Source organism: Mustela putorius, unplaced genomic scaffold, assembly GCF_011764305.1.
Source record: "Mustela putorius furo isolate JIRA1106 unplaced genomic scaffold, ASM1176430v1.1 tig00537255_pilon_pilon_pilon, whole genome shotgun sequence".
In the NCBI taxonomy this organism is placed as follows: Eukaryota; Metazoa; Chordata; class Mammalia; order Carnivora; family Mustelidae; genus Mustela; species Mustela putorius.
Window position 1 is genome coordinate 2,199,005 of NW_025422394.1, and position 7,328 is coordinate 2,206,332.

At 38.2% G+C, this 7,328-nt stretch overlaps 1 long non-coding RNA gene across 1 annotated transcript; it reads right to left on the reverse strand.

Moving 5' to 3' along the window:
- Positions 1–2,081: 2,081 nt before the first annotated feature.
- LOC101690275 lies at positions 2,082–6,537 on the reverse strand. The gene is made up of 3 exons (XR_001180487.1): positions 6,471–6,537; positions 5,410–5,538; positions 2,082–2,275 (listed from the first exon to the last, which is right to left on the reverse strand). It is a non-coding gene; the product is annotated as an uncharacterized LOC101690275 (long non-coding RNA).
- Between the last annotated feature and the right edge of the window lie 791 nt (positions 6,538–7,328).

Genomic DNA, 7,328 nt, shown 5'->3' on the forward strand with positions numbered 1-7,328 from the left:
GTTGACATTAAATGTCACTACACTAAGCTACATCATTGAGACAATCTGTCATTTCAGAATTTGAAAGCAAGTTAATTTCCAATGACCTATACTGAAAACCCTACTCATGTCAACATTTGGTGAGCTAAATGCAAATTAACTGGGAGCATATGGACAAAATTTCCCTTGAATCAGGCACAGATTTAAAAATGAGAATTTGTATACTTGAGAAAATATCAAGTACAGGTACTCTACAAAATATTTTAAATAAGTTAAATTATTTAATAAAAGCCACACTGCCACTGAAGACAATGCCATGATTTCCTATGACTTAATATTGATAGGATAGAAATTTGTGAACTTTATTAAATATGTGTCAGGTAAACCATTTGGAAACATTCAAGAGAGAAAATAGGGGTGCCTGGGTGGCTCAGTGGGTTAAAGCCTCTGCCTTTGGCTCAGGTCATGGTCCCGAGGTCCTGGGATCGAGCCCCACATCAGGCTCTCTGCTTGGCGGGGAGCCTGCTTCCTCCTCTCTCTCTGCCTGCCTCTCTACCTACTTGTGATCTCTCTCTCTCTGTCAAATAAATAAATTTTTAAAAATCTAAAATAAATAAATAGAGAGAGAGAGAGAGAGAGAATAGAGATCGAAAGAGAATCTGAGCTACTTGATTATGTAGGAAAGTCAAGGGTGCAGAGTTTCATGAACATGGCCAGGTGTCCGAACTTTATTAGAATGAGAGTTTGGGGTCTTTGATTCTTTCCAGGACACAGGTAGAAAGTTCCACGGAACAAGGAGACCTGCCCATGTTCATTTAAATAGTACAGATCTGTCACTGGCCCTTTAAGGGAAGGCAGTCTTTTCCGTGAAGTGAGCACAGAAAAGCAGGTTGAGAGCCACAGCATTAGCCCAAGCTATTCACCCAAGAGCTTATTCTCTTGTTTCTCAACCCCTTATACTTTGTGTCTCTGTCATTTTGTTTCTAGCCTTTTACTACCTCTCGGTTTTAGAGATCCATTTGAATATAGTGAGCTTACCATATTTAAATTCAGTGTAATATTTCAGCTCTTGCCCCCATTCTGTGTGAATTTAGTGGATTAAAAAACAATAAGCTCTCAAAGTTTGTGAAAAGCTGACTTTTTAAAAAAAATTGTGTTATGTTAGTCACCATACACTTTTACTACGTTAAAATGCATAGATTTTATGCCACGTTGATCAGCCTGGGGTGGTGTAGGCAAAGGAATTCCCAGGATTTTAAGCCCACATAGTGTGTGTCTGGGCACTTAGGCATAGTGGGTGAACTAACTGATGGGAACTATCAGAAGGGTCATCATTGCAATAGATGCGACACCATTTTCAGTCCATTATAGCCCCTGTTTTGATGCCAGGTTATGTATAATTTGTGCTCCTAATAACTGGTATAAAAGGAAACAGCTGCAGTCATAAACATGAGCAATCATGATTTTGTGACTCCTATATGTAGGTATTTAGCCATTTTATTTTGTTCCTCCTTCAAAATTAATCTTCACAGGTTAATACCTCATTATACCCCTAGATTTTAACATCCACAGTTGGAGAGAGAGAGGTTTTCTTTTCTTCTACCATCCCACTGCCTTATGAAAATTTCATTGCCTCCCCAGCAGATTCTCCTGATCCATGAGAACAATTTAAACAAGTAAACCAGCAGGCCACCTGGATAGGATGGAAAGTTCCCAAAATTCTCGCCAGAGAAAGCCCGAGGGAATGAGACTGTCAGGGCACGTGTTCTTTCTTCCACCAGTAATGCTATTCCCTACCCTTCCAGTTACACCTGGAAAACCTCTAACTGTAATTCAAACCAACACAAATTTTAACACTTCAATTAAAATTTCCCAGGGGCACAATTATGCATTCACGTCTCCGTATTCCTATCCCTTTTGCACATAATATAGTGTCGGATTTATCCTGTGTTTCATACTTACCTTTTCAGTTGTCTTATTTCCCACCAGACCATGGTGTTCAATGGAGAAGGGACTTGGGTTAGCCTTCTTTATACAGTGACAAACATATCATAGGCCTTTGAAAATATCAGACACGTAAACATGGAACATATAGTTGATTCTTTATTATTTCCCCAGAATCCTACACAAAAACAGGCTCCAAAGCACAAAGTAGGTAACACAGATTTTCTTGATTCACTGAAAAAATATCGGTGCTGGGTATTGTCAATTTAAATATGTGTCTCTTATAAAAGTATGATTGCATATTTCCAGGATATCAGAGACCCCAGCACTAGCTTGGTTGTCAGTTTTCCCCCTGTTTTTAGGAAAGAAAAATGAAGGAGTTAAAAGATTGATTCTGGTCCTATCTCTAACATGAAGATAACTTGGACATAAGCACACAGTAAGAGTAAGTGGAATATAAATAGGAAAAGTCGCATCTGTTTCTTCTTACCTCCGGTACTCAAGTTTTATTACAATAGAATCGAATATTATTTTGGCTATGAGATTTTCATATATTAAGACCAGTCTTTACAGGTGGACATCATTTTTAAGATTACAGCAGCATTTAGTAATATTAATGCATTTTACTCAAGGACTAGGTAAAATAAGGGGGAGTTACTACAGAAGGAGTTCATTATAAAAGAACTATGGTTAATCACACTATCCTTTCTGATACTTCTGAAGCATTCTTTTTTTAATAAATACACATTCAGATATGCCAAATAACTGATTGTGTTTTATACAAGTTGTTTTGACTCTAAGGGGATTTGATTGGATTAAAAGATGATTATGCTGGAAAATGTGACATTTTTCTCTAAGTATCATGAAGACTTACTTAAATTTATTTTTTATTTATTTCGGTATGGAGCAATGGTGATTTTGATATTTAGCTGCATTTACATCCAAACAGGCTGGAATTTAAATGGTTGACCCTTGATAGCGCTTGATGTTCTGAAAATAACAGCTGGCTGTTTTTATTTCAAATAAAATTTCAAAATTTTATTTCCTATTCCAGTTGACTTCTCTTTATTTTTAGGAAAGAAAAGGTTATTAGCAGCAGGTGTCTAAAACATTTCACCCTCTTTGTGAACACCAGAAGCAGACTTGGCTCTAAGCAGAACCTCTTACAACCATGAACTGTTCAATCGGGGTCTCTCAGGGGTTGCTATGTACCAGTTACTCATCTAGAAATGCTTTTAGCAGGATACTCTTGGTCTGTCTACAAAAGATTGTTTATTATCAATAAACCTGCAATTCATGGGCAGGTGCTGCATTGACAAATGAACATTGGAACCAGAAAGAGCTACATGATACAGAAGATAAATAAGCTAAGAGGGCCCTAAACTCCATGGCAGCTTTTTGCTAACCTATCCCCCACACTGTTCCCTACCAGAAATCAAAACCCATCCTGGAGGAAACAGGAAGCTCTATCTGACAGGTTTGGGAATCCCTGGATGCTGATATTACACGTTATTGATCTTGTATATTTTTTATTTACTAATCATCAATAGCAGTCTTTGCCAGGTAAGATAAATACTTCATGTGAATCTGACAACTTAGGCCTTAATGTTCACTCACATTAAAAATCATCGAAGGGGCACCTGGGTGGTTCAGTGGGTTGAGCCTCCGCCTTCAGTTCAGGTCATAATCCCGGGTCCTGGGATCGAGCCCCACATTGGGGGGGGGGTGTGTCTGCTCAGCGGGGAGCCTGCTTCCTCCCCCCCCCCGCCTCTCTGCCTACTTGTCATCTCTGTCAAATAGATAAATAAAATCTTTCTAAAAAAATCATTGAAAAATTCAACCTTAAATTGTCTTCTCACAATTTAATAATATTGTGAGAAGACCATTTTTGTGACTAAAAACTTATAACTTTAGATTACTCTCTTTTCTGGTGTTTGGACCCAGAAGTTGGGGAGCTGGCTCTCTGCTCTTAATTTGATTCTCCTCTTATGTTAGTAAGCATGTAGGACATTCCACTGGAACAAATACTCTACATTTATTAGTAAAGATATCTGCTCATTCTGGGACTTGTCTGACAACAGTAATGATCTCATTAGTTATTTTAATAGTTTAAATAGTGCCTTGGAGAGTAAGAAGATCTGCCATTAAGGGAAGAAAAAGCACAGCTGAGTTGCCTCATTAATGAATTGAGCCACTCATTAGCTAATCTTTTCCCAAGTCTCTAATGATGTCCTGGTTAATGGCCACTGGAAATACAGAAGTACTTTAATAGAGGGTTCTCAATCTATGCAGCTGTGACATGGATTACTTTATACATAATAATAATAACAATAAGAGCCTCCAAGTTTTATAGAGTGCTTACTATATGCCAGGCATACATGAGGTTAGAGGATACCTGAGAAGACAATTTGTCTACCCAGTAACTCCAGGTATATACAACTTTATTAAATTGGTTCAATTGGTTCAATTGACCTAATTGATCAATGGTTCAGAATTGCACAGATGGTAAATTACAGGTGAATCTTGAAGGTTCATGACTTATAAGAAAATGTATTTTGCATCTTGACATTGTGGAGAAGAAAATTCCTTTCTCCTGAGCAGCATAAATCTATGTCCTGTCATAGTAGAGGAGTAGGTTTTGTTGTATTTTCTCTCCTATATCGTCCTACTTGTATTAAAGGCCAGTTAAAAAAAAAAAAAAAAGGAACAATGAATATTTATCTGCTGAATGGAGGACACAGTACTTGGGTGATATGGAAGAAAGAGAGAATGTTCCTGAGTCTTTTGAAGTTAAAGTCTCTGATGTCTTGGCAGTTGATTCAGGACACCTAGGTTCTCAAAAAATCCTGAGCAGGACAGCATGTCAGAGAACTGAACCCCTAGTAGTATCTGGTACATACTCGTATTTATACCCAAGAGCATAGGTGTGGGGATTCAGAAAACCTGTACCCACATTCCACCTCTGCTTTTACTAACTGTAGGACTTTGCCCAAGTGATTAAATCTTCCAAGATGTTCCTTTCCTCATCTCTCCAAATAGAGATAATGCACCAGTAATGATTTAATAATGTAGATATTAACCAATACATAGTAGCAGGTGTTACTTTTATGTTTATTGTTAATAACAGAAGTATCACTTGGGACAGTTGATCCTCATGATATTATGCCTTAATTTTCACTGCCCAAGATTTCAGTACTTCTCCTGTCAACCTTGACTTGAACCCTGCTCCAAATCTGTTTATGCCTTAAACTTCCCACCCAGTGGCTAGACCCTGCTTGCTTTATGTTCTCCTCACCAGTAACATTACCTTCTCCATCCTCCCTGGCTCCAGTCCGCGTGTTGTACTTCTTTCATAGTCAAAATGCTGCTGCTGCCCACTTGTTTTGAGTATGAGCCAACACAGTAACTTTCTTTTCAATCCCTGCCCCACTTCACAGCTGGACACCCTTAGATCTCAGAAATAGCTTCAACTGCTGCTAAGCCTACCTTCTGTACCGTGAATCATTCAGCTGTACTGTTAAGGGTAGCCATTGTATTAAGCTGTGTTTTCCAGGCTCCTTCCCCAGCTTCTGCTTCTGTCGCTTCCCAGTTGCCTTAGGTGCCAGCATGCCTCACCTGTGAACATTCTAGGGATTAGGACATACACAGAAAAAGGAACTCACGGCAACCTCAGCATACAATTTACTTGTCAACATAATCTTAACTTCTACTTTCTACTCCTAAAATACTCGGGCAACTGACATAAAACTTACTATTTTACTATTTCTGTATCAGCACAGTCCTATTAATAATTAACACCTGTGTTTTATCTTACTTTATATTGGCATGCTGATGTGGAGACCAGGAATGTGACTAAATGGGAGATAGAAGTGTGTCTCAGAATCCTTATCCAAGTTTATGAGTCTATATGAAAAGTACAGAATTATATTTTAGTATTACTAAAACAATAAAAATCATTAATAACATTCAGTATTGTTTCAGCAGGAGTTCTAGATATGTTTCTGAGATAAAGCAGAAATCCTAATCCATTCCCTACAACCCACTCATCCCCCAGATTCTTCATGCTTCTCAACGGTTCTATTTTGATTCTGGTTAGCAAGCTTACACATTTGGAGGTATTCATATATTATTTTAGCAGAAGATACAAATAAACAGCAGTTTTGAAGATTGCATTGCATTGTTTTGAAGCTAGCCAAACATGATTGCTCATATAAACATCTTTTTGGTTTTCTATTTTTTACAAAATTTTTTATTATTAAAAAGGCTATATTTAGAGCAGTTTTAGGTTCATAGAAAAATGGAAGGGAAGGTACTGAGATTTTCTATATACTGATTGCCCTTATACATGAATAACCTTCCCTATCATCAACAAGTACCCCCACCAGAGTGGTACTTATGTGACAACTGATAAGCCTACACTGATGAATCAGAATCATCCCTGGTTTATATTATATTATATCTCTTGGTGATGTATATTCTGTGGGTTTAGACAAATGGATAATGATGTGGATCTATCATTATAATAACATACAGAGTATATTCACTACCTGAAAATCTTCTTTGCTCTGCCTATTAATCCCTCTTACCACCTTCAACCCCTGGCAACCATGGAACTTTTTCTGATTACATAATTTTGCCTTTTTCAGAACATTCCATCATTGGAATCTTACAGTCTTCAGTTCCCTCCCCACCCCCCAGATTGGCTTCCTTCCCTTAGTAATAGGCCTTTAAGATTCCTCCATGTCTTTTCATGGCTTGATAGCTCATTTTCTTTTCAGTGCTGAATAATGTTCCACTGTCTGAATGTACCACAGTTTACTTACCCATTGGCCTCTTGGTTGCACAAGAGTTTTTATACAAGGTATTTAGTGCTAGACAAGTGATGTTCAGTAATCAAAGCAGTCATACTGTCACTATTCAGTATTCTTTTAATAAGGTTTAGATCTACTCTAATAATGTCAGTATGTTGTATCAGGATTGGTTGTCCTCTGTGGCAACACTCAAATTTCAGCACAAGAAAGATTTCTTTCTCATGCATACAAAGTCCAGTGGGAATGTTCCTGGACAGCAGCACTCTTGCATGCCTCTCCTCCAAGCAGTAACTCAGGAATACAGGCCCTCTCCATTTTGTATGCCTCCTTCTCCATGCATGGCTTCAGGTTTGCCGTGTGAAGGGAAAAGGGGAGCATGAAATCTGCCACAGGGATGTTCATGGCCAAGTCAGGAATTACCAGATAATTTCCACCTTCATTGCATTGACGAGAAACTGGGTACATGGCTCCCATACATCTGCAAGGAAGACCAGGAAATGTAAACTTTCAGGATCCCCAGGAGGGTAATTAAATGGGTTCATAAACATAGCCTTGTCTTTGCTATACCCTTCACAGTTAAATTATATCTATAAT